A 27,378-nucleotide genomic window follows, 5' to 3' on the forward strand; every position below is an offset into this window, starting at 1 on the left:
TCGATGTTGCGCAAACTAATATATCTAGAAGATACCGACATCACATGGGACGGCGCAAAAACAGCAGACCAGAACCGTGTACGACGGAAGAGTCTTGCTGAGGTCCTATGTTCCACAGTGGAGTGAACAGGGATATAAAAACAAATATGGATAATATTCTGACCCAACATAATAAGTAATGGAGAAACCTGGAAACAAACGAACGAGGAGCCCATCTTATGCTAGCTAACACACAGGAAATGGAGTTGGATAGGCCACACTCTTAGAAAATCGCCCACAGCTTCACAAGAATGACCCCAGATTGAAGTCCTCAAGGAAGCAGAAGCCAAGGAACAACTAGAAAAGATGCATTCTGGAAAGATCCATGACTTGTCTTTCATAAGCAAAAGCTGGAACAATGCTAGGATGAGAGACGATAGTCGCGTACGCTGGAGAAGTCTGGTAGAGTCCCTATGCTGCTGAAAGGAGTAATAAAAAAAAATAAAAAAAGACTGTAGAATAGACCTGTAACTAAGTCCACGGCCAACCAGCGCAATTCAATTAAATTCTATAGAAAATCAGTAAATTCTACAAATCGCGCCTAAAGAAACTTCATATCACAAATATTTATTTTTGTCTCAATCGAAGGATGAGCAGCGTGACCTACTTACTTTTCCTTTCCTTGTATGAATATTTAGAGCCATAATTTATCTTTCTATGGCGTGATATTATTGCCAATAGGTCCGCTCTAAATTATGCGGCTACTGAGCTGTTTGATTTAATATTGATTTTCACACATCTACGCGATAATTAAACGCGCGTGTCTGGGCCCAATCAAAATACAGGCACAGCGAGAAAGGGACGACGACCGCGCGGAAAGGGAGCATACAAATGCAAACACGCACACAGACGCACGCCATACCACCGGTAAGAGGCCAATGTCAAAGTCTAAAGCCTGTTTGTCCAGCTGGTTGACTCTGCGCCATTAGCACCATCAAGGATAGTAACAAAAACGCAGCCAAGAGAGAAATCATAACAAAAAAAAAAAAAACAGCAAAACACAAAAAACAATAACACACTTACTCACACCCATCGACTCATTTGCTTGTGATTTTTCGACTCCCATCCTTACATTTTCCACACGCTGCGAGCAAGTGCAGCACACCTACATACATACATACATACATACATACATACATACATACATACATACATACATACATACATACATACATACATACATATGTACATGCACATAGATCACTGCTATTGACATAACCTAAAAGCAAACGTTGAAAGCACCCTCATCACGCGCACCACAGTCATTCAGCCAGAAAACACTAATAACAACAAGAATTGAGCGAAAAAATAACAACTACGGTATAAAACGCACATCAACGAGTGTTGTTGTATGCAAGTATGTAAGTAAGTATTTGTGCAAATGACATTGGGATACTCTTTGTAGCTCCGACTGTTACAAATTGGCCTAATTTGACTTTTGTAACGTCGTCATTTTTGGTGTTTTGATAGGCGAATGAAGCATACAAACAGGCGTACACACACGCGCTGTTACACTTCGCTTCAACAAATGTTCAATACCCAGCCACTTCCATTGGTTCACTAGTTTGTTTGCTGGCAGTAATGGAGGATTGGTGGGATTTCAGATCCTCATCATCGCATGATTATCGCATTTGATTTAGTATTGAAGGCCAGCGATGTCCACACATCCACATATACACACACTCACATTCGATGTGCACAAGTGTAAGTGAGAAAAAGTGTGGTAAGTGTGGCTTTTCCTCTACATTTCGTTCTGCATGAGTGTTGGAGTGCTGGAGTGTTGGTGTAAAAGGATGCGAGCGTGGCTGTGTGCGCCATTCAGTCAGGCCATTCATCGGCCGTTAGTGTTTGGACAAATAAATGCTTTGACAGATAAAGCTGTCAAAATAGCGTTTATCGTTTTGACTCGACAAAGCCCGAGTGAAAGGCACTTCCAGTATATATTGTATAAGTGTGTGTGTGTGTGTGCGAATGGCCGCGTATCATGCGAGACTATGTGCGTAAAGAGAGGGAAAAAGCAGGCAATTTTCTGGCGCATAAAAAACTGATAATGGCATAAAGGAAGACAAATTAAGTGAGTAAAGAAAAATTGAGTTGACATTTTTTCTGACACCGTAAGGTGGCTTCTGACAGTTCAATCGATATTGAGGGTGACAGCTGTCATTATTGTTGGCACAACTGTTGGTAAGGTTTTTTTTTTTGTATCAAGGAATTTGTTGCAAAAAATAGCTGGAAATTATTTAAGAAATTGGTTGCAAATAATAGCTGTAAATGATTTCTTGAGTGCACTGTAACTAGCCAATGATTTTTGAATTGGTTTTTATTTTGTCAATTTTTAAACCTACGCAATTTCCAAGTTTGAGAGAGAGAGCTCTAGAAGGAAAAAACGGGCTTTCAACTTCTTTATCTCACCCAATCTCTATACCAAATATGTCACTTTTAACAACAAGAAGTTCTGAAGCACAGAAGGTTACTTAAACTTGTTAGAGATGAAAATAATTAGCAACAAATCGAGTTGTTTTACTTAACTATGCCCCTGAAAAGCAGCGTCAGGTCAGTTCTTGCTCCAGAAGTACCAAAGCTCATTAGAGCTAAGAAAAATTGTTGCACTCGAAAATCAAAATTCTAAGCAGTGATGGTTATATTTTTAAATACACACAACACTTGTCCACACACACAGGCTTTCTGATGGTCAAACTACAGGACAACTGGAGGTGGACCAAAAAAAATCGCAACAACGCCACAAATGGTTCGGAAAGTGAAGGCTCGACTTGAACGAAATCCACGTCGAAGTGGAAGAAAAATGGCCAAAAAACTGAAAATATCGCAAGACAGCATTCGACGCATATTGAAAAATGAGCTCATGGTCAAGTTCCAAAAAGCACACGATCTTTCACCCCAGCAGAAAAAAGTTCGGTGCGAAAGAGCAAAGGAGTTGTTGCGCTGCACGAACGTGGCGAATTTCCTAACTTTGGGTTTTCTGATGAAAAAAATTTCCCAATTGAGCAGTTCATAAACATTCAAAACGATCGTGTTTACTTGACCCAACGCTCACACGAGAATTTGAGCCTACGTATGGCCCCTCGAAGCAATTTCCCATCGCAAGTAATGGTTTGGGCCGCAGTGACCGCTGATGAACGCTCTCCAATCGTTTTTATCGAGCCTGGTGTCAAAGTGAATGCGACTTATTATCGGGAAAATGTTTTAGAAGCTGCTTTAGAGCCCTGCACACGCAAACGTTTCGGTCGTAGACCATGGACGTTCCAACAGGACTCGGCACCGTCTCATAAAGCTCGTGTGAACCAAGAATTGGTAAAAAATCATGTTCTACACTTCATTTCGTCCACACAATGGCTTTCGAATTCGCCAGACGCAACTATTCCATCTGGTAATATACATTTTGGAGGGCAAGGTGAGGACTAAAAAATATACCAATATGCATGCGCTGAAAAAAGCGATTATACGAGAATGGGCCAAAATACCTCAAGATCACATTCGTGCAGCATGCAACTCATTTTTTGACCGTTTGAAGGCTATAGTCAAGGCAAAAGGTGGTCATATCGAGCTAAAGTGAATATACATATAATATAATATATATTATTAAAATTGTAATAATTTTTGAACAATTTTGTCTTCGAAATCAATAAAAACTAATTTCACACAAAAAAGTTATGGTGCTCTGAATAGGTAACACTTCATATCGTTCACCCTGTATTAGTCAAATAAGTTGTTCAATAAATTTTGCAGTTCGATAAGACAGGCCATTGCCACTAGCCTAATTTTGTTTTTGTATGTGAAGTTTCATTTCAATCTGTCAATTCGTTCTTTGTTTACAGACCTTTTAGTACCCACAGTATTTTCTACAATGGAAAAAATTAAGTATCGTCCAGCGCTGGAGTTTTTATTTTTGGTAGGTTTAAAAGCAAAGGAAATTTATGAACGAATGTTGAACTTTTCGCCACCAATTAATACAGTAAAAAGACTTCCAAGGACGTCCAAAATCGGCAACAACAACAGAAATCGTAGAAAACATAGAGGAAATCATATTGCGAAACCGTCAAATGACTGAAGAAAATCTAGTAGAAGCCCTAGGCATCTCATTGAGCAGCGCAAGCAATATTTTTACTGAATTATTTGGTTGTTCGGCTCCAAACAGAGTTCGTGCTAAGAAATCAGCCAAGCAGGTTTTAGCATCAGTTTTTTGGGATGCGAAAGAAATTTTTTGTGTGTGGACTACTTGTAAACTGGTAAAACAATAAATTCTGAAAATTATTGTATCCTTTTAGATTATTTTCTTCTCTTCTTAAGGGGTTAGGGGTAGTCAGAGGCCCGAAAAAATGATGATTTTAACGAATTTTTTTTTGCTACTTAATTAATTTATTTAACAAAAATAAAAACATAGCATAAAAACATCATGTTTTAACTTGACTTCACCAAACTTTCAAAAAAAAAATTAATAATTGTAAAAGTTATCGCGGTTTGTGTGAAGCCCGTTTCTCCAGAAGTCCCTTGCGGTGAACATCACAAGTCCTTGCAGATTCATCTAAAACCAATCGGACAAGAAAAATTAGTTTTATTAATAGATAATCTTGTGCCTGATCGAAGCTTTTTTTTTTGTTTCAAAATGAACAAAATGGCGGCCTCAGAAAATTTTTTCCAGATTTTAGAAAAAAAAACCAACAGTTAATTGTTAAAAAAAAATCGAAATTTTTGAAAAAAAAAAATCCTTCGATCAGGCACAAGTTTTTATGTTTTTCAAAAGCTGTATAAATTTTATTGAAATCTACGTAGCGGTTTTTAAGTTACAGTGTTCACCAGTTTGAAAAACATAGTTTTGAGAAAAACGCATTTAAAGTTTTGCTATCGGCTCCGGAGCGGCCGAGCGCCCTTTGTTAATTGTTGAATAACTTGAAAAGTATTTGTCGGATTCACTTCAAATTTTTACACAATATTTTTAAAACATTATACTTTAAGAAAATGCAAAAACAAAATCGATTTTTTGAAAATTCTGACTACCCCTAACCCCTTAATTGGTGTGATAACCGCTTACGCGATTTTGGCCGAGTTTAACAAAGCGCGCCAGCCGTTTCTTTCTCGTGCTAACCGGCGCCAATTGGACACACCAAGTGAAGCCAAGTCCTTCTCCACCTGATCTTTCCAACGCAGAGGAGGATGGTTCCATATGTAGAAGTCCACGCAAGTGGGGAAAGTAACTGATCGCCATTCACTTGGAAGTGGCCAGGACGATTCTTCTGCATATGGTTCAAGCAGCTCACAACTCCCGGGATTAGCCCGAGTATCCTCTGGGTAGCTTCCGAACACCCGTTCGGGAGTGAGCTAAAGTGAGAAGGCGAAACATTCCAGGATAGCTGGTTGTGCGCTGGGTTTGGGACCCGCCACTTAAAAATCCCCCCCAATGAAAACATACACAAAGCCTCGGAACCTTTTAGATTAGCTGAAGGAAAACATTCATAAAAAAATACCCAGTTTGCAAAACAAATTATTTTTCATCAAGGCAATGCCCTGCGTCGCAAGAGCATTTTGGCAATGGCTCAAATCCATGAATTAAAGTTCGAATTGTTAGAGCACCCACAGATATGGCCCCTTGCGACTTGCATCTGTTTCCAGAACTGAAAAAATGCATGCGTGAAAAGCGTTTGCCATCAAATGATGAAGTCATAACAGCTGTAGAAGCGTTTTTTGCATCCCTTCCAGTTTCTCACTTCAGGGATGGAATACATAAATTGGAATCTCGTTGGAACAAGTGTGCTGATGATCAGGGAGACTATACTAAATACAAAGGGTATTTTACCTTAAAAAACTTATTTAACAACCTAGTAACAACCTTTACCTTCTCGCTGATCTCCGTGAAAGAGTGAGGAAAAAACTACCCAAATTGTGGGAGACCTGTGTCGTAGCCTGTCGAGAGGTTAATAGCCTAATAGATAATCGGAATAGTAGAGAATCAATCCTGTTTTTCATGTGACTTGTATCTGTTACCTACTGGGAAACATATTTCAAAATAACTTAGATTTGAGCCGACTGAAGTCATACATTCAACACAGCTTAGAATAGCAAAATAATAATGAGAGACTATCGCACGTAATCGTGAATGGAGTTTGGGCCTAATTTTTCCCCAGTAATTTGTAAATATGCACTCTGATGTCATCCCACAACTGTAGAGCCCAAAAATAGGTCTTGGTAGTTTAGTGTTTGGAGGAGGCAACTGTGTGTTGTAGAATTCCAAAACGAATGTAAAAACTAGAAAATTCGATAAACTCCTCAGTATTTTTACGATTAAGGAGAAAAGTCAAAGCAGACGGCCTAATAATGTGCACTTTCTAATAAACTAATATTGTAAAGAATGAAACAGCAGCTACAGCAGTTTTGGTAATATGGGCACCGAATATGACGCAATCTCTAACAGGCCAATTGAAAAAAAAAAATTGATAAAATCATGGAACGTTGTCCAGGAACTCAAAATTAGTCAGAACACCATTTGCATAAGGCTGATCTCGGAGAATAAACCTCTACGAATGGGAGCGAATTCGTACAAATGGAGGTTTGGACCGAGTTAACGACTGCGAGCTTTTGCTGAAACCTAACGAGGATGACTCATTTTGGAAGCTGCGGTAACTGGCATTGAGAAATTATTCACATTAGAGAGCCAAAGAGATCGTCTGGACTGGAATTGTGACCAAAAAAGTTATGCCGCGATTTTGCTAGAGATGGAAAGGAATTACCTACTAAGCTGCTACCGTTGGAGTCTGGACTTACGTCCAAAAAGTTTATACTGTGATTTTGGTAGAGATGGAATTAAATGGTAGGACCAACTCACTTCGGACTTTTATTGCCATTAACTGACTAAATTGAAGCAGGCGGTGGACTAGAAGCTACTGGAATTAATATAGCAAAAAAAAAATATGGAGTTACGTTCCATCAAAATAACGCCAGTTCACAATGATCTTTGACGCCGCGCCAGAAACTTCGAGAGCTTCTGTCTTACAGTTCTGACCTGGCATCAAGAGATTCTCACCTTTCAATAATTTGCAAAATTTTCTATCACGAAACTGGCTTCACTAGAGGCTTGTGAAAAGAAGTTGGGGAAATTTTTGATCAATAGGTATGAGGAGGAGAATTTAAAAAGCGCCTTGAAAATCAAGAAAATTTAACGCACAAACCGACACATATTTGATTCAAATCGGATCGCTGCATTGCTGCCATTTAACAACCAGAGCACAGAGATTCAGTGAAAAGTTGTGACATTTTATTTGCTCTTTATTTAATTTTAATATTTTTTTTTTATAAAAATACAGACTCTCTAATATAAAAGCCATATGAAGTGTCAAACTTTGAGCAAATTAAAAAAAAATGAAAAAAATTTCAAAATATTAATCAGAATTTTTAGAAAAATTTCGAGTATGCAAAGTTGAGGCACTTAAAATTTTGGTATAATGAAATGCAAGTTTGAAGTTGAAGTGACTCAAAAATCGTATTGATTTCTGAAAAAATTTGTATATCAACGAATTTCATTAAAATTTGAAACCTTTCAAAAATAATTGCTAAAAAAATTCACGTATGTATATTAGTTTTATAGCCCATTGAATTTTCGTATAATAAAGTGTAAGTTTGAAGTAACTTGAAAATCGTATCGATTTTTGACATTTTTTTTTGCTGGCGATGATGGGTGTTTTCTTCCATATATTAAAAATGTCAAGCCTTCATCATATAAGGAAAATGCAGAAATTAATGAGATTTTTAAGCTACTTAAAATTTGTTTTTGATTATACCAAAGGGCTAGAATCACTAGGTTCGTACATAGAGGTACACCGCAGGGCGGCGTCCTCTCGTCTCTCCTTTGGCTAGTAGCCATTGATGAAGTTTTAACTCGATTAAACAGGAAGGGGTAAAGGTGGTAGCATATGCCGATGACTTGGTCCTTATGGTCTCAGGACCTTTCCCATCAGTATTGACTGAAATTTTGGAAGGTGCACTGGCTACACTCAGTAGTTGGGCTGCCAGTTGCGGTCTCAGAGTCCACTCTGACAAAACGGAGTTGATGCTATTCACCAGGAAATACAAGCCTCCGCCTTTTAATCTTCCTAGACTAAACAACCAGTGTCTAACACTCGCATCGGAAGTCAAGTATCTTGGTGTAATACTTGACCCCAAGCTCCACTGGAAGCTGCACATAGAAAATCGAGTTAAGAAGACCAGTATAGCCTTTTAGGCCTGTAAACTTATGTTCGGCAAAAAATGGGGTCTCAAGGCACGTGTCGTACTTTGGATGTACAACTTAGTGGTTCTGCCAATTTTGACATATGGCTGCGTAGTTTGGTGGGCTACAACACCGGTAAACTAGAAAGAGTGCAGAGAACTGCATGTGTGGGCATCACTGGTGCGCTTGTAGAACATGTTCCACTGCTGCGCTCAACGTTATTCTTCACTTACTTCCTGTGGCTCTGCAAGTTAAATCCATTGCTGCTGAGAGTGTTATTAGATTGAAAGATTGGCTTTTGGAGACAACTTCCTGTAGGATATAGTAGCATGTTGAAGCAGAGCTGCCCTTCCTTCTTGGTTATTCGCACTGATCTCTCCATCCGCAAACTGTGTTTTGAGGGTTGTGCTAGGGCTATCTTTCCGAGCAGGCCAGATTGGAAAGAGGGAAGAGTCGGCACGGATGTAGCTACCTCTGCCTTCATTGATGGATCCAAGATGGAATCTGGAGTGGGAGCGTGGGTTTTCTCTAAATCAGCCAGCACTTTTTCAAACAGAGGTCTTCGCGATCCTGCAAGCATGCAATATACCTCGGGATCGCTGTTGGGAGGGAGACATTAATATTTTTTCCGATAGTCAAGCTGCGATCAAGGCCCTGTCGTCGCCGTATTGCAGTTCTCTTCTGGTGGACACCTGTAAGAAGGAACTCAAACGTCTCGAACGTGCAGGAAACATTTCCCTTATCCGGGTTCCTTGGCACAGGAATATAGAGGGAAATGAAATTGCCGACGAGCTTGCTAGGAAGGGGTTGACAGAATCGGTTTCAGCTGTCTCCCTCTCAGACATCGGTGCCCCCTTCACCGTTGTTAAAAGGAAACTACACAATTTTTTTCTAAAAAAAGCGCAAGACAGATAGAGGTCTGTCTCATCGTGTGCCATTTCGAAAACACCATGGCCTCAATGCGATAGAAACAGAACGCTTAAGGTGATGGTTGTTGAACACTTTCTCTGCAAATGTCCGACTCTGGCGCCTAGGCGCTAGAGACTCCTTAGCGTGCCCTTTGGGAATGACTTGAATAAATTCTCCAGCCTAGATCCCTTTTCTCCCCTCCACTAAATCGACAGCACCGGATGGCTGTAGAAGGTTTTCTCTGCCCAAAATATTTCTTTGCACAGATACTGGTCCACAATATGGTATCAAAACGGCACGTTAGTGCTACTTGAAGTGTGCCCAAGATACTTTTGACATCTTACCTACCTACCATACCAAATTTCAAATTCAATTTATACAAAATTGAACACTTTAATTTTGTTTTTGAAATACTGGTGAAAAAATTTGAATTTTTAATGAAGTACATATGTATGTTAAAATAAAAAAAATTCCAAAACCAACACTATTTTTGAGCTACCTATAACTTGCACTTTTCAAAATTCAATGGGCTTTAAACTGCATACAGGAAATATTTTTAGAAATTCTTATTAAAAATTATGGAAGTTTGTTGAGTTTTTCTTTTTTAATTTGTACAAAGTTTGAAACTCGGACTTTTAAGTTTTTTGTAAGAAAAACAGTCTTATTTCTATAATAAAACTACTAAAATGAAAGAAGAAGAAGAACAGTCTCTGAGCTATATTTATTACATTTCATCGACGAAATGGAATCAATAAATCCTCCGAAAATTTTATTTGACCAACAAAGGCTTCATTTTACAGAGGCAGAATAATATTAAGACATTTTAAGCGAAATAAAACCTCCAATATTCCCTTTCATCTATCCAGCAGTCGCTCCAGTAAAGGCCATATGAATGTAATTTTTAAAGGCCTCAAGCATGCACACACACACATACACATACACATACACATATATGCATGTACACATTTCGAAACTATTAGAGTATTCATTGCCCATCAATCAGCAATCATTGCCTGCGCTGAAGAAAGAGTAAGTCGTAAAAAAATTAAATAATTTTTCATAAGCCATCAGCGCCGGCATTTTTCACACATACGAAACTAATTAAGTTTATTCGAGTTTTCAACATTTTTGCTTTGCTTTTCTTTGCTTTGTTTTCGCTTGAGAACAATATTTATGCGCATTCGCACCCAAAACTGACAGATGAAATTAAAAAACAATTAGTCGTTTGGGCGAAAAACAGATGAAGAAAAATATGAGAAAAATCAAAAAACAAAAAAAAACCGGCAAATGAATGATGAAAAAGAAAAATATGCGGAACACGCAACTAAATTGGTCATTAACGTTTCTTGGTTCACTGTCGCTTAGAGCAAATTATGTCAATAAATTTTTTTTGTTTTGGTTGACTGTATTAGAGTGAGTGAGAAGGGGTGACGTGAACGAAGGGAGCACTCAAATGCAAGGGGCGTGTGCTGGAATGTCAAAATAAATGACTTCGCTGTTCGAAATACCGCACATGGGAATTTTTTCGCATTCAACTGTGTCGACTGGTCCTACGAAAGCGTGTGCCTCAAGAATAGCCGAGTATTTTGGAAATTCAGAAAATCTCTATGGCCAATCTGTCAGTGTAAAATATCATAAATCAACCAGGCTACAATGGCATGCAACACGGATCGCTGAGGCGCATAAGAACTGGAGCGTGAGGAGTAGAGCAAACAAATGAGATTAACTGATTTGGCGCACTATCATTTACTCATATTTGCCACATCTGTTACACGCTTGCCACACATGCGTTAGGGCACTAGCTTCGTGCAGCCTGCTTTATTGTATTTTGTGCTCTCCCGCAAACTAATCACTCGACACTTGGTAGCACTCAACGGCGCCATAGCTTTCCAGGCGGCAATTGTATTTTTTACTTAATTTTTCTTTTTTTTTGATTTATTTTGGCCACTGTTTGTTGCTTTCTAATTTTAATTGCCTTATATTTCACTGTATATGATTTGAGTTCTTATGAAAAAAAAGTAATATTCTGACAAATGAGCGGGTGAGCGCATAGTGGTCTCATACATCTTGGCTGTCATTGCGCGTAGTTCAAAAAAGGCAGTGCCGCGTATACGGAAGGGAGAGTGAGTGCCCGAGTCTTATCCCTACTAGTCCAGTGAACCACGACTTGTTGTATAGTATGCAGTGTAGTTTGTTAGAGGCTCATTTCCCCACTCGAAAATATGGTTTACAGTCGCAGTTAATTGATTTTGCTGGTTCGTGTTTAGCATTTTTTGCAATTTTATCAGTAATGGATTTATGCCCAAGCAATGCGTGAGAATCGTGTAAATTTCTTTTGAAAATCGGACTACATCGTGAATGATAAAGCTTAGTTTTGGCAAAATAACTAAAATTTTCGGGAGTTGGAGTAAACGTAACGTAACGTAACCTTTTTTTAATTCTTTCAGATAATATATTTTTTCAGTAATATTTTAGAGATTTTTCTTTTGCCATTTAGAAATATATATACTTTTTAAAAAAATTTCTTGGATAAAAATTTACTTCATTTTTTTTTTAATTTTGTGAAGGATTTGTGAGAAATTTGTGTGTTTTCCAAGTGAATTTCACGTGAGGAAAAAATATTTATTCCAAAAACTTTTCCTAAAGCAAAAATCAAATTTGCACGAAAAATTTCATCGCAAGTATATAATACTTAAAAACAAAGCAATATCTTCTCACAAATGTCAACAAGAAAAGAAAAAAAAAATATTTAAGAAAGAAATTTTAATCTAATACTAAAACAAAAAATGTTTACAAAAAAGTTTTTTTTGCAAGATACATTTTTAAAGAGTATATGTTATTTTAAAAAAAAATTATAAAAGAAATGTTTTCACAAAAATTTTTACAAAAACATGCAAGCCTTTTCTATGAAATTTTTTTTGAAAAGCATAATTTATTCTAATAAAAGGCAAACAAACAATGTTTTCACAAAAACTAAAAAAAAGTACATTTTTCCCCAGAAGCTTTTTTTTTTTAAATTACATTTTATTCTAAAACATTATTAAAAAAATGTTTTGACAAAAGTGTTAACACAAAACTTAATTATTTTGAAAGAAATATTTTTTTCGGAAGTAGATATACCTATTATATTATAATAAATGCCAAAAATTAATAAAAAAAAATTTAAATTTTTTCCAAGACAATTTTTTTAAAGCATATTTTATGCTAAAAAATGACAAAATAAAAAAAAAAATTTGCGAAATGTCAATTTTTTTGAATAACATTGTCAATTTTTTTGAATAAAATTAGAATTAAAATTAGTAGTTAGTAGTTAGTATATTTTATTCTAAAAAATTACAAAAAAACGTTTTTAAACAAATTTTTACACAAAAAAAGTTCCTTTTAAGAAATTGTTTTTAAAAAGTATATGTAGAAAAAATGTTTTCCGAAAATGAATATAAAATATTAAAATTTTATCCAAGGCAATTTTTTTCAAAGCATTTTTGATGCTCAAATATGAAAAACTAAAAAAATTGTTCGCAAAATTTTTTACAAAAAAGTCAATTTTTTTTTAATAAAATTAGAATTAAAATTAGTAGTTAGAAGTATATTTTATTCTAAAAAATTACAAAAAAAAAGTTTTTAAAAAAATGTTTACACAAACAAAAAGTTCTTTTTAAGAAAATTTGTTTAAAAAGTATATGTAAAAAAAATGTTTCCCAAGAGTGAATATAAATATTTTTTCAAGGCAAGTTTTTTTTAAAGCATATTTTATGCTAAAAAATGAAAAAATAAAAAAAAAAATTTCGCAAAAATTTTAAAAATTTTTATTTAGAAGTATAATATATTTTATTCCAAACAATTACAAAAAAAAAGTTAAAAAAAAATATTTCTTTCTAAGATAATTTTTTGAAAAAGTGTATGTGTTGGACAAATGCAACAGTGCGAAGCAATTTCGTTTGCGAGTTTTTTGCGCCATCTATAAATCATTTTTTGATTAATTCAACATTTTATTCTGTCTCATATTTTTTCAACATACATTCAATATTCCGCACTTCCGTTTCTTGATAATTTTTTTTTTCTGTTCATTGAATAAAGCGTGCTCTGAGCAATAGTATGTAAAAAATGTTTTCTCAAAAATGAATATAAAATATAAAATTTTTTCGAGATTTTACACTAAATTCTTTTTCTCAAAATTTTTTTTCAAAAATAAATTTTATTCTAAAAAAATTTGTAAAAATGTTTTTCTAAAAAATTTACAAACCATTAAAATTGTTTTCAAACAAATTTCTTTAAAATATATTTAATTTAAAAAAATTACGAAAAAATATTTCACCAAAAATTTGTACCAAAAATTTCATTATTTTACAAGAAAATTTTTTTAAAAACTATATTTTGTTCTAAAGATGGCAAAAAATTTTACCAGAAATGTTGCCAAAAATTTTTTTTTCCTTAAAAATTGACAAAAAATATTTTCCCAAAATTAAAAAATATTTAATATTTTTCTCAAACAATTTTTTCAAAAGTCTATTTAATCCTAAATATTTATTTAAAAAAAAGATTTTAAATGTTAAAAAAATGGAAGAAAAACCAAAAAACTTTGAAAACGCTGTAGCAAAACTTTCAACATTGAATAAATTACAAAATTATGCATTTTTTCATCAGTTTACTTCTTATTACACTCAAACCTACAAATAAACCAATTTTTTTCAATTTACGACAATGTCCAATATACTTGGATCACTTGGCGTGGAATCGCTCGGTAGAAAATATTCGATGACCCCATAATTTATCAGAAGTCTACAGGCTGCCCCCAACATCAGGTGATATCACACCTGTGGATTATTTTCAGAAGTCTAGTCTCCACTGATAAACCAATAGCGTTGGACATTACTTGATTGACTAGCACGCTGTCTGATTGGGTATTGCCCAGAACGAATTCCGTAGAAGTTGTCAAGATTTAAAGGAAGATGAGACAATTTTTACATGTAATTCTCCACTATCCGGCACTATATAGATCCATGATCCCTAGAAAGCCGACTAACCTCGCTTTCAGTAGGAATTCTTTTTAGGATACCAAGGTATTTGAAACCCTCTGTGGCATCCCGAAGTTCATCTATCCTTCTTAGAGGTGACCGCCCAACCGTCTTATCTAATCTAAACTAAGTTTAAGCTGGAAATCTGAGATGGAGCTTAAACTCATCTGTGATGAATGAATGAATTAGGGGGTCCACTAATTATGTACTTATAGATGGCAAAGCTAAATTCTGCTCTTGAAGCGCAAAAGGCTTAATGGCTTTATCAAACGTTAGGTAAGTAACCCCTGGTACTAATTTAATTATATTTTTTGCTACGCTTGTACACTAAATTAACAATGGACCTTAGTATTTTCCTCGTACCCCTCCTGTAAAGCCAATTAATACTCACACTTCCGCACTGGCCTTACTTTTGCGGAGTGTTGATTTTTCCACAATATTTATACACCATTCAGCACTCGGTAAAGAATTTTTGAAATGCAATGGAAAAACCACAATTCTCATGTCTAAATGCGCCAATAACAAAGCAAGCAAACGACCGACTGGCCGACAGATAGCCCTGTTGCTTTCCTGCCTGTCTGCCTTAGGCGACAACACACTCACTTACCGTTAAGTTAATTATAGATGAACTAAGGTTAGAGGGATTCATATCCCATATGTATGTATATGTGTGTGCGTGTGTGTGAGTGCATATTTGTGTTATGATGTGCAGTGATTGATTGTATGATAGAATTAAAATTTCTAGCATACTTATGAGTTCACCACTCACACGCTCACATCAAGTGGAGCATAATTTTACAGCCGCTGGCAGATAAACTACATTTCCAAGTGCAGTGCCACCACCAAAGCAGAGCAAATGAACAATGGGAATTGAAAGTCGCGCCAAAATACATTGGAATGAGAAACATGAGAAATTCTGCAGCATTTTAATTAATAACATAACTGCCGAACAACAACAATTGCAATAGCAACGGAAGCAACTAAAACAACAAACAAATACCGCGATTACCACTTGTAATGCTGCGTGTAATTATTGGGATATCATTTGTGAAGTGTTGTGGCGCACACAAAGCAAACAAATTCATACATATTTATATGTGTATGTATGTGTGTATGTACGTATTATTTCGCGCTGCTGCCTGATACTCGGTCGGTTGTGTTGTAGTGTTATGTGGCGTATGCCGTGTTGGAAATCAAATGAATGTCATTGTGGGCGAGAGTCCACCGCCGCAACATGACAGCGAGTTAAACATCGACGATCACACAAAGGCACACACACATATGTACATATATATTCTGGCAAAACAGCACCGGTAATTCGTCATTTAAAAAGCTTCAAGCATTCTTAAAATTCAGAAATAAAAGGTTACAGACTAAAGATATTATTTGTCGTTTGGGAGAACAAATTCGTTTAAAAGGCCAAGACTTGTAGAATAAAGGCCTTAATTTTTGCACGACGATAGCACAACATCTTACAAGACAATGATTTTCAATTAATTTTGGGTCGAGAAAGATCGAACAATCACCATATTCACCTCCAAAACTCAAATTAGCGCTTCGAGCTACTTAGTTTCAGTTGACAGAAGACACAAAAGTGAATTCATGGCGAAACCTGAAGTAGATTCCAGAAAATTCATTTTAAATGTACCTTAAGGGGGGAGACTGGTTTATAAAGTCAAAAAAAAAAAAGGTAGGCGCGTTAGGTAGTTACGCTCTGATCGGACAGCTAGGAGTATAGTACAAACTTTATCTTCTTTTCTCGACTTTTCATTTTTATGATTTCTTTGAATTGGCCTACATGACTGAAAAAAAACTTATGAACCGTTAGAAATGAATCAGTATTAAATTTTCTTCTATTTGAACTAACAAAATAGATAAAAAAAAAAAAATTTTCAAGATTTTTATACCAAGTTCAAGTGAATTTTTTTTTTATAGAAAGGCATTTTTTTCTTTAAAGCCTCCAAAAAGTTGAAATTTTGGAATTTCTCTCAGTTTTCTTAGTTCATCTAGAATAAAAAATCATGATAATTAGAAATCCATTTGAATTTTTTGCTTTAGATAATAATTACGAGCTATATCTTGTACGCCAGTTGGAAACTCCAGCGTTGCAGCGCTCTACTAATTTCTATGTTAAACATTTTTTTCAACTTATTGTAACCAGTACACAAATTTTTTATACTTTTTAAATGTTCATTAAAAGATAGAAAAAACTTTGCAGTGCTAAATTAATTTTTTCCTTAAAAAAAAAAAAATCGCAAAGAGATGCAATTTTTAGACCTCATAAACCAGGCACCTCCCTTAATGATTGGATTATTCAGAAGCACAAGTGCTTTAATCTTTAAGAGGCCCAGTTTATGAACAATAGAATAAATTTTCGAATGCATGATAAACATTTTGTGTTATAATTACCAAATTTCCGGTACTTTTTTTGACAGAAGGTACCCGAGAATTTGCTAAAACCATATGAGGAAAATATTGCCAGTTCCCAAACACAAATTAATGTCAACCAATTATTCTGAAATTTATTTTTCTAAATATTATTTTATAGTTGATTAATAGCAGCAAAAGAAGTCTACTTTGGTTTAAAGATCTTCGAGCACTTTTTCTGATACTCTGAACAAATTGAAATAATTTTCGCCTTGCAGCAATGTATAGTAAATTATTATTTTGAAATTGATTTAGATCTGATGGCTACCATTTTTTCTATTTATTTAGAGCTTACATAGCCGAGCTGCAGGCTATCGGACGGGTCCCAGGTTGCGGATAGTGCATTGCCTTCAGATATGGCGGTTAGCTACGAATAAGTTTTTCCCAATGAATAAGCAGTCCCGGACAAGCAACTGGTGGTGGAAAAGACGTAGTAGGTGGACCAGTACGATCTTTAAAATCTTATATAAACAAATCCGTTACGGATAGGCGAGTCGCTTTTCAGTAAACATTTCCTCTGCAGCGCCTGTCTTCTAACAATTGGCTGAAAAACTAAATGCTGCTCCCACCAGCTAAATCTAAGAATGCAGCAACATCGTTCGGATAGAGACCCTAGGCTAAAAACCTGTCGCTCCTGATTGGAATTTATTACTGAAACCGAAACGAGTAAAAGGAAATGGAATCAGACTCTGCCAATGACTTTTGCAATGAAAGAACAGATACAAATTGGAGTAAAAATCGGCACTATGCGCCCACAGCCAGCGCGATAGTCGGCTGCCTAGCAAATATAAAGGAAAAAATTTGAAGAGGATGAGCAAAACTTGCCAATTCCTTCTTTAATTACACCACCGTCATTAATTTCCTCTCCCTTCAAATTTAACAACAAATTTTTAAAGGCACATTAACAAAAGTATTTTCCAATATTTTGAATAGCCCACTATTTCGGTAGATGTCACTTTTGAAGCTGTGATTTTTTGATATTTGACAAGTAGAAACTACGCCATTAATAAAAACCGACCGATACAGGCTTAAACAACGCATTGAAATGATTAAAACTCACTATAAAAATGACGAAAATTTGGCAGAGACAGTTCGTAAAACTCGAAACATGTTTGGGTCATCGTAAAGCACCTCGTGGGACCGCAATACAGAAATTGGTGATAAAATTGGAGCTGTTGGGACAAGTTAGTGATGTGAAGAATAAATCCGAAATGTTGAAGAAAACCCAGGTTTGTCCATTCCTCGTCGTTCTTTGGAATTCGGCATTCCACAAATGTCATTACACCGTATTTTGCATTAAGATTTGGGTCTTATGGCTTATAAAGTCCACCTAACACAAGAACTCAAGCCGACCGATCATCAACAACGTCGTGTCTTTGCTGATTGGGTCGTTGAAATGCATGAAAATGATCCGGAATTCCATCGGAAAATCAACTTGCGTGATGAGGCCCATTTCCACCTCCGTGGCTTCGTCAACAAGCAAAATTGTCGGAAAATCCAAGAGTTATTGTTGAAAAGCTGCTCTATCCTCAACGTGTGACTGTTTGGTGCGGTTTATGGTCCGTTGGAGTCATTGGATCTTACTTTTTCGAAAATGAAGCTGGAGCAACAGTTACGGTGAATGGATTGCGCTATCGAGAGATGATTAACAATTTTTTATGGCCGGAATTGGATGGTATAGATCTGGACAACGTTTATTTTCAACAAGACGGCGCTACATGCCACACAAGCAATGAAACCATTGACCTTTTATCAAAATAACATTGGAAAACTCTTTATGTATTTGTAATTTAATTTCGTTCTATGTTTTATTCGTTTTCTCCATCTTCATCTTTATTATCCGTCTCTATATGTTTGCCGGTCTTCCTCTGCGGCGGCTGCCCTGCGGGTTCCACTCGATTGCATTTCTGGCGATGTCGTTGTTTGATCTGCATAAGGAGTGGCCAAGGCAGTTCCACTTCCGTTTAGTGATTTCAATTTCAATCATATTAACTAACCTTTAGACAAATCTGTCCGAGAGTTAAGCAGACTTTTGACAAAGCTAAAATGTACTTATCGGCCTATGTGAAGCGAAACTTAATAACATCGAAACGAGATAGCATTGATTGGATTCCGAATTAAATTCTCTTCTAGATGAACCTAAAAAACCTTAAGAAAGTTATGATTAACCCACTTTTTAAACAATCTGAAGTGAATTTGTTTTTCCAAAAAAAATGAATTTTTTTTAATTAGCGAAAAATTGTTGAATTTCTCACTTTTTGTTTAATTTTCTTGGTTTAACTAGAAGCTATACTATACTAAAATAAAAAAAATTTTTTGGTTTTTGGTTTCAGATGAAAATTGCGACCTGCATCTTTCCCGCCGCACGACACATGCACGCTCGAGAAGTCTCGGCAATATGCTAGTACGAGGCATAATATGACATATACTTGAATGAAAAAATTTGAGAAGACTGCTGAAACATATAAGAATAACACCTGAAAGTTTCGTTTCAATCGAATATTTCTTTCCTTCCCAAAAAAATCCTCGAAAAAGTCGATTTTTGAAGCTTCTAAAGCAGGCTCCCCCCTTAAGGTCGGTGGCTTATAGAATCCTAAAGCGTTACTTACTTTATAAGAAATATATGCCAAAGAATGCTTGAGTAGGCAAACACAAATAATAACAAAAAACTCCAGTACACCTTAGTTGAAAGGAAAGCTTATTAAATAGCCTCAATATATCTCCAATTCCTGCAGGGGCATGCATTTTTCGCCAATTCATGTTGCTCTTGTCTGTACTGCTGCTGCTGTCGGTTTAAAAAACATGCTGCTGTCGCTGATGATGAGTAGACAAACAGACAAACTGTCTTTCTCTCTGACAGACTCGCAGCCAAATCCACATTTACCGCGCATTGAAAGTGAAGGGTTGTAAATGTGTAGATTTGTATTTATTTGTGTGAGTGAAAGTAGCGTTTACAGCTTTCGATGGCAACAGACCACCCGTTTTGTGAAATTTCAAACTTAATTGAAATTCCAGCATTTCGCTCTCGCTGCCGAAAAGACTGAAATTCATTGAATTTTCTCTGTAAAATTTACAAGGCACCTGTCGATGCTTCAATGCAAAGAACGTTAAATGTGGATCTGGCATTTATTCGGGAAGAGCAAAACAAATATATTTTGATTGCGAAATACTTGTGGGTTTCTGGATGTGTAATAATGTGGGATTTTACGCCTTGGGCCATAGGAGCCATAGGAGCCTTTTATAAGGTCTGTAAGAGTGAGGCCCATGGATCTTAGAATGATAGTCGCGCATCAACACTTCGCTTAAATATATATACCTATATCACAGGGCTCGGTTCAATAAGAGATGGAATAACAAACAGAGGATGGTTGTGCGTGTGTGGACACGTAATTTTAAATGCACTTCCTCTAAGAAGCACAACAAAGCTTGAAATGAAACCACATATCATTGCTGTTCCAAGAGGTCTATTAATGAAGAATAGAACTCGGCCTATTTGGGATGTTTGAAAACCAGGTTGGTCCATACTGCTTTTTTCTAATCATGTATGTCTTATTTCGTCAGTGACAACTCTTTGAAATTTTGACAAAAAGTCAGTAACATATCTCGGCGAAACGAAATGAGTTGTCTTACGCTTGAACAACGTTACGAAATATTGCAAACCAATTTCCAAAGTCCAAGTTGTGTCCATTTATTGAAGAAAGTCAAAACCATCTTTCGTGACGTAGCATATTTCATCTCGTCGACCAGGCTAAGAAGCAAAACTACTACATCTGTAGATCGAAAAACCCACAGATGATCGTCGAGAATAAATATATCCACAGGGAATAGCAGTTTCCTTCGGACTTTGGAGCGGTGGCATCACTGGATCATTTTTCTTTGAAAATGAAATGGCCACTGCAATTTCGATGAGCGGTGGACCCTACAGAGGCATGATAAACAAATATTAGTGGCGGAAAGTAGCAGACACGAATTTTTAAGATCTTCCGTTAAGGCAGCAATGCGCACTATGCCACACAGCCCATACCTCAATCGATCTTTTGCCGAAATCTGTAATCCGCCGTCGGGCCGATGTAAATTGGCCACTTCGGAGCTGCGATTTCACACCATTTGAATCATCCATGTTATTTCAACAACCCCTTAACGATTTAGGCCCTTAAGGCGAATATCAAGGAAGTCATTCGTGAGAAAGAGCCAAAAACCGTCGACAAGGTCTTGGAAAACTGGGTTAACAGGTTACGCTACTGCGATGACAGCCTTGGCAGCTAAATAAATGAAATCGTATGCTATAAATAATGGAAATATTTGCTCTTTCGAATAAACCAATAACATAATAAAAAAATATGTAATAAAAAAAAATTAATTTTTAAGAAGGCGCCACTCTAAAGATCATAGAAAAAACTCCATCGTTGAAAAAACTCCATATGGAAAGTATAATAATGAGTTGTACGGAACAAGGTCCGACGGTCGTTAAAAGTTATGTTAATTTCAAAGGGTCGTTAGAAGTTATGTTATTACCCATCATGGAACGGAAAATCAGTATTTAGGTTTTTCGTAAGGAAGTTAATTCTTCGGATGACGCTCATCTAACCTTAAGGGGTAACACCACTGTAGAAATTTCAAAAAAATGATTTTTTTTTGTAAGCTTAAAAAATTCTTTGAACCTTTTAAAATACAGAACAAAAAGTTTTATACGTTACCGAAGTCTATTTCATAAATATTTTAAGCTTTTAACCAAGCGTTAGTGACTGCTACCTAACGACTTCTCCAAATTTCCAAACTTTAAACGCGTTTTTCTCAAAACACGTTTTCTGAAATTGGCACGCAGCATAACTCAAACAATTTTAAATATTTTTAATCAGGTTTTTCACTACGTCTGTATAATAACCTTCTTAAGAGAAGAGCGTAGGGGATTTTCGATAGATTAATTTAAACGATTGTTATAATTATTTAAGTGCCGTTTTTTTTGTCTAAAATAGAGTTTTTTCCTTCAAATGCTTGCTAATTCCACAAAAATAAATATTTTTTAAATCCCCTACGTGTTTCTCTAGCTATTCTTATCTAGATTAAGAAAAAAAATGTTTCTTTGTTCCAGATTAAAATTTGCACCCTCTGTGCTGCGTGCCGCGGAGCTCCTTCAAGAGAAACCATATTACAAAAAAGTCTCCAATGCCGTAGTTTTGTATTTTAGTATATAAGTAATAACTTCCCAAATCAGAGTGATTGTTTCCTCTTTCCTTCTATACAAAAAAATTCTTTAAAAATCGTGTTTATTTTACGCGTGTACAGTGGTGTTACCCCTTAATACGCATACAAAATATACCCACGCTCGTATATACCCACGCTCGTATATACCCACCTAATTAAGCCCAACTCATGAGAATGTTTCAAAATAAGTCGGTTACCAAGAATATGTTGGACTGGGCAAGTTTCGAGTACCATAAGATGTTGCCATACCTTTACGACTGTTGATTTAATGAAGCGAATCTGGACTTATTTGTGAAACACGAACTAAACTTGCATAAACTGAGCAGCATATTTCAATTGAGGAACTCTTTGCGAACCATAACGTGCATCAAATAGTGGTCCCCAGCATCATGCAAAATTCCGCACTTGCGATTCGCCGGTGTGTAAGGAAGCCACTAAAAATCTCGAGTTCCGTTTGAGAGTTATTGTAAACCGGCTCAAATTATTCGTTCGCCATTTCATGAGACACCTTTCTAGCATTGGATTTGGTTATGAAAAAGCGATTTTGAGAATAACTTTTTGTAAGAAAGCAACTGCAACCATTAAGATTTGGCGCAAACTCCGGCGGAAAAACGTCTCACCACAATCCGCATCAAAACGAGACTTTTCAATAACGGTTCGCACACATTCACACTCCGACTTCGACTGAGAAAGACCAATGAAACTAAGTTTTCGCGCTGCCTTTGAGTATTATCGGACTCTAAGAGCGAAATGCAAGTACTTTTCCAAAAGAAATCAAGGAAGCTAGAAGTCGATAGAAAGTCGTAAGAAAACCTGACGTCCTTCTGATGATTTATTTGTCTGTATAAATTATTTAAATACAAGAATGAAGCTGATAAGCATACAGAGGAACTAAGATATTTTATTCCCGGCTGTGCTAAGCATTTGAATAACATTTCAAAGAGTCAACTACGCGATATGCGAAGAAATAAAAAAAAACTTCTTATTATATTAAACAAATACGTAGTAATGTGCGGTAGAAATATTTTAAGAGTATCGCTGCTTGAATGCATATCCATCCCATAAACAGGAACTCGAACTATGAATTCACAGAGGTAAAAAGTTGAGCTAAGTTAAGCCAAATTACGCTTGAACAGAACTGACGCCGCGACTAAGCAGTGAGACATAAACGACTGAAGTGTTGTTGACAAAATTTTCAGCAGTAAAGTGTTTTGTTAAAAGAGGCATCAATGATGATGGGATGATGATGATGATGGTGATGATGATGTTGTTGTTGACAGTTGCCAGGATATGTGAATACGGATTACCAATGGCGTTGACGAGAAAGAGCTTACGGAAGTGCAGATGGTGAGTAAAGCGGAAAAGGCAATTTCAATAGTGACTTGAGCAGATATATGCCACCTTTAACATGCATGTGTGTGTATTTTTCAAAAGTTCCTGCCGCCAATTCGTACTGTAACTGCTGAAAAACACGCTGTAACTGACACTCACTGCAATTACGTGAGTGTAACTCTTTTCCAACTATGACTACCAGTTTCTTTATTACATGCACAAGGCTTCACTTCGAAGTGTGACACGAATTTTTCTAAACTTACTATACTATACACCTGTATAGGTGCCTGGTTTGATGGGAAGCTCTTCGGAAGGGCTATAATACCACTAAACTGGAGAAGGTGCAAAGGACTGCATGCATTGGCATCACCGGAGCATGTAAAACTTGCCCTAATGCTGCTCTGAATGTCGTTTTGCACTTACTTCCCATCGACTTTTACGTTATTACCATCGCAGCTCAAAGTGCAATCTGGTTAAAGGAGATTGGCTTCTGAAGGCAATCTCTCAAGGGATATGGTAGCATTTTCGGACAGTTAACACCGTATTTCTCCGAACTTCGAACAGATCTCTCTATCCGCAAACTAGAGTTTGAGGGCCGTGCTAGGGTCTTTCCAAATAGGCAGGAAAATCTTCACCGAAGCTGGCACCTCTGTCTTCACTGACGGTTGCAAGGGGGAATCGGGAGCTGGAGCAGAGGTTTTCTCTAAACCCACCAGGCTATCTATCTCCTTTAAACAACCGAGTACTGCTAGTGTTTTTCAGGCAGAAGTCTTTGCGATCCTGCAGGCATGCAAAATGCTTAGGGAAAATCAAATCGCGATCAACGCTTTGACGATGCTATGGTGCAGAACCAAACTAGTAAAGTCCTGTAGAGAGATCAAATCTCTTGGGTGTGCAAGTAACATTTATCTAATCTGGGTTCCAGGACATAGGAACATAGAGGGAAATGCAATTGCTGATGAGCTTGCCTGGAAGGTGACTTAATAGGCCTCCGCGACCTTCTACCCGGTCATCGGCATCCCCTCATAGTTGTTAAAGGGGAACTGCACAAATTATTTCTGAAGAAAGCGCTCTATTTCTTCATGGGCTATTTCGAAAACTCTTTGGCCACGCTAAAATAGACGCAGGACTCAGCCAGTCCTGTGAACTCCACGCCATTCAATTTCCAAACTCGTAGCTGTGTTTACCGGTCATTAGACGATCGATGCCAAAGACCTCAAGCGTGATTCGCGCGAAGGCGGAGCAGACGCACAGAAAGTGGTCCGCCGTCTCACCCTTCTCTTCACAAGTTGGGCAGTGTATACTCTCTGAGATGCCTACCTTTTCCATGTGCTTCGCCCACAGAAAGTGGCCCGTCATCAGTCCAACCAGCCATCTGCAGTCCCCTCTTCTTAATGAAAGGAAGATTTGCGACAGTCAGTCGGACATGACTGGTAACATCAGTTTTGTTCATTTGCAGCCTCTCTCAGCCTGCCGAACTCGCTTGTGGGTTGTAGTAAGATATTTGCTAACAGTGGTTTTGATGGCTGCAGAAGGGAGTGGCAGAACGGGCTTTGGGCCAATGAAGTTGGCCTTAGCCTTCCTAGCTAAAGAGTCAGAGGTCTCGTTTCCTGCGATACCCACATGACCCGAGACCCATGCTCGCGTCAGGCTATTATGTCTACCGACATAGTTCAGCCTCGATTTATAGGACTCGACTACCCTTGATGTGATTGGTGGGCTGTCTAAGGCCATGAGCGCAGCTTGGCTGTTCCTGCAGATACATGTAGATCTGCCTCTCCATCTGTTTTACATAACAAAGTTCATCGCTTTTTGAACCACATACACCTCCGCTTCAAACACCGATGCATGCATTTCAAGAGCAAAATGCAGTTTTGTCTCGCTGGGTTCCACGTGAACCCCAGAGCTGGAGCCATGCTCGGTCCTGGAGCCATCCGTGAAAATGCGAAAACAGTGTTTGCCGAGCTCGGTTTCAGAGTGGTAGACCAACCAGAGCATCTTATGCCGGGTCTGAAGTAGTCGGAAAAGCTCCGGTACAACAGAACGCCACAGTGCGTTGAAGTCCTGATAAGGCCCGCCTGACTCCCACGAGAGAGAGTCTGCTCATCCAGACTACTGATGCATCGGTGATAATTGGTCTTAACATAGCCTTGTAGATCCATAGGATATTGCTAGGGGAAAGACCCAACGTTTTCCCGAAGACACCCTTGCACCGCCTTAGTCCGGGCATAAGTTCTGTTACAAGTAAAGTACGTTATAGGTATGAAATTATAACACTTTTTTTAATCAAGTTAGTTTTATTTATTCATGTAAACATTAAAAAAAATGTAATTTTCATTCGAAATGGTCACCATTTCAGACCGCAAACTGTAGTCCAATGGATTTAGATCTGGACTTGAAGACGGTCAGTCTTCTGAGGCTATGAATCTAGAAATATTGGTTTTAGCCATTGCCTCATGGACTGGAGCGGAATCTTGTTGCAAGATCCAACGCTTTATATTGAAGAGAGTATTGCTCAACTGCTTCTAAGACATACTCCTGTTACACTTTTGCTTCGGTCTTTACCCCTTTTTCGCAGAAATGAAGAGATGTAACGCCTTTACAAGACACTCTTCACCAAACCATTACAAAGGCCGGATAGTGGCCAATTTGAATCCTTGAAACAACATTTTTTGCGTCTTTAGAAGTTTCAGCATAGATTTTATAGTTTTGCTTATTAAAAACTTCTTCAACAGAGAACATTTTCCCACCTGTGAAATGAATATCTTCTTGGCTGTTGTCCGCGTGCCACCGAAGAAGCTGCTTGTAACTATCGAGTTAAATTTTCTTCAAGTGCGTTGTCAAGAGATGACCAGTTGATTGATGGAAGGCTTTCATGTGGAGATCATCTCTAATTAGTCTTGACATGGATGAGGTCGATACATTCATTTCCCGGCATATTCGGTCACTCTAGCCTTGGCGCTTTCGCAAGTCTCCCATCAGCCATTCTTTAGGGATGTCGGTTTCACTGTTTGCGGAACCAATTTGCATTTAGGTGCATATTCAATTTCGTATACGAGTACGCGCCTCATCTCATCGTTGGGCTGATGACCGAGTCTGGTGTATTCTGATGTTTATTAACTTTAATGATTCTAGTTTATTTTGTTTTTTTTTTTCTTCGCTTAAGCGATTTGCGCCGTCACCAACGTGCAAAGGTCAAAAAATCTTTCGCAAAGTCTTTCTCTGGAGCATTCCAAGAACCATCTCATCGTATGTTGTCATCATTTTATTAAATATTTCGAAAAATTTCATATTTTCCTTGTTATTAAATCTATCTTAAAATCACTCCTTATATACAGATTATTGCTTATGTGAACATTTTAACGCAAATATTTATTGTCTCGAAAGCATTTCATAAATCTTCTCCTCTCGAAATTCCTCCACAGCGCAGCCAACTACAGCTTGCAACCGAGATCACTGCACTCAAAGACATCTTACGCCACTTACGGCAGAGAATAGGCACCAGCTATGCACTCAGTAGCAATGATTATTGCAACACTTCCACAAATATTCTCAAATATACTCAAAATTCATCAGCTTCCTTTGCCGTCTGCCGTCTGCCGCTGCGGTGCCAGTTGCCAGTTACTCGCTTCTTTATGGAATCTTTAGCAATAGAATTTCATAAGTTAATATTTTATTTATCAATTTTCAAAGTGCATAATAGCATTTGCAACATAGCGGAGTAGCAGAGCAGCAATGTAACAACCTGGAAGCTAGCAATGTTGCAAGACGGCATACAAACAAATTTTATTTATTCATGAATTTGTGCAATTTCAAATGCATACCTACACAACATCAAAGCAGAATTGCTGTCCTTAAAAGTAGAGAAAAGGACGCAGAAGAAAATGAAAATGAAGAATAAGCAATAGAAACCATTCAAGCAACAGTAGTCAGTCAGTAAATCAGTACAGCAAAATGCAGAGCTTGTGGGAGTTGTTGCTGCTGCTGGCGGCAATACGGCGTTGTGATTTGTGGCAGCTTGTGGCAGTGCAAATTGTTCATGTCAATTCGCATTTAGACAAATCATACAAATGCAGTGGCATTAACTGCAACAATAACAACAACAAAAAGAACATCACAACATCGATGCATGCGCCAGTGAGTGAGGGTGAGTCCGAGTGCGAAGTCAGAAAATCCAAAGTGTCTATGTGGCAAATCATTATAAGCCATTGACAGCTGACAGTTAAAGTTGCA

At 37.2% G+C, this 27,378-nt stretch overlaps 1 protein-coding gene across 1 annotated transcript in view; it reads right to left on the reverse strand.

The window, feature by feature from the left end:
- The window catches only part of LOC129248917 (kinesin-like protein GA13060), a 178,936-nt gene that overhangs the window by 143,429 nt on the left and 8,129 nt on the right, over nucleotides 1–27,378 (reverse strand). The window lies entirely within an intron of this gene.

The sequence above is a fragment of the Anastrepha obliqua genome, chromosome 5 (genome assembly GCF_027943255.1).
Source record: "Anastrepha obliqua isolate idAnaObli1 chromosome 5, idAnaObli1_1.0, whole genome shotgun sequence".
Taxonomy (NCBI): Eukaryota; Metazoa; Arthropoda; class Insecta; order Diptera; family Tephritidae; genus Anastrepha; species Anastrepha obliqua.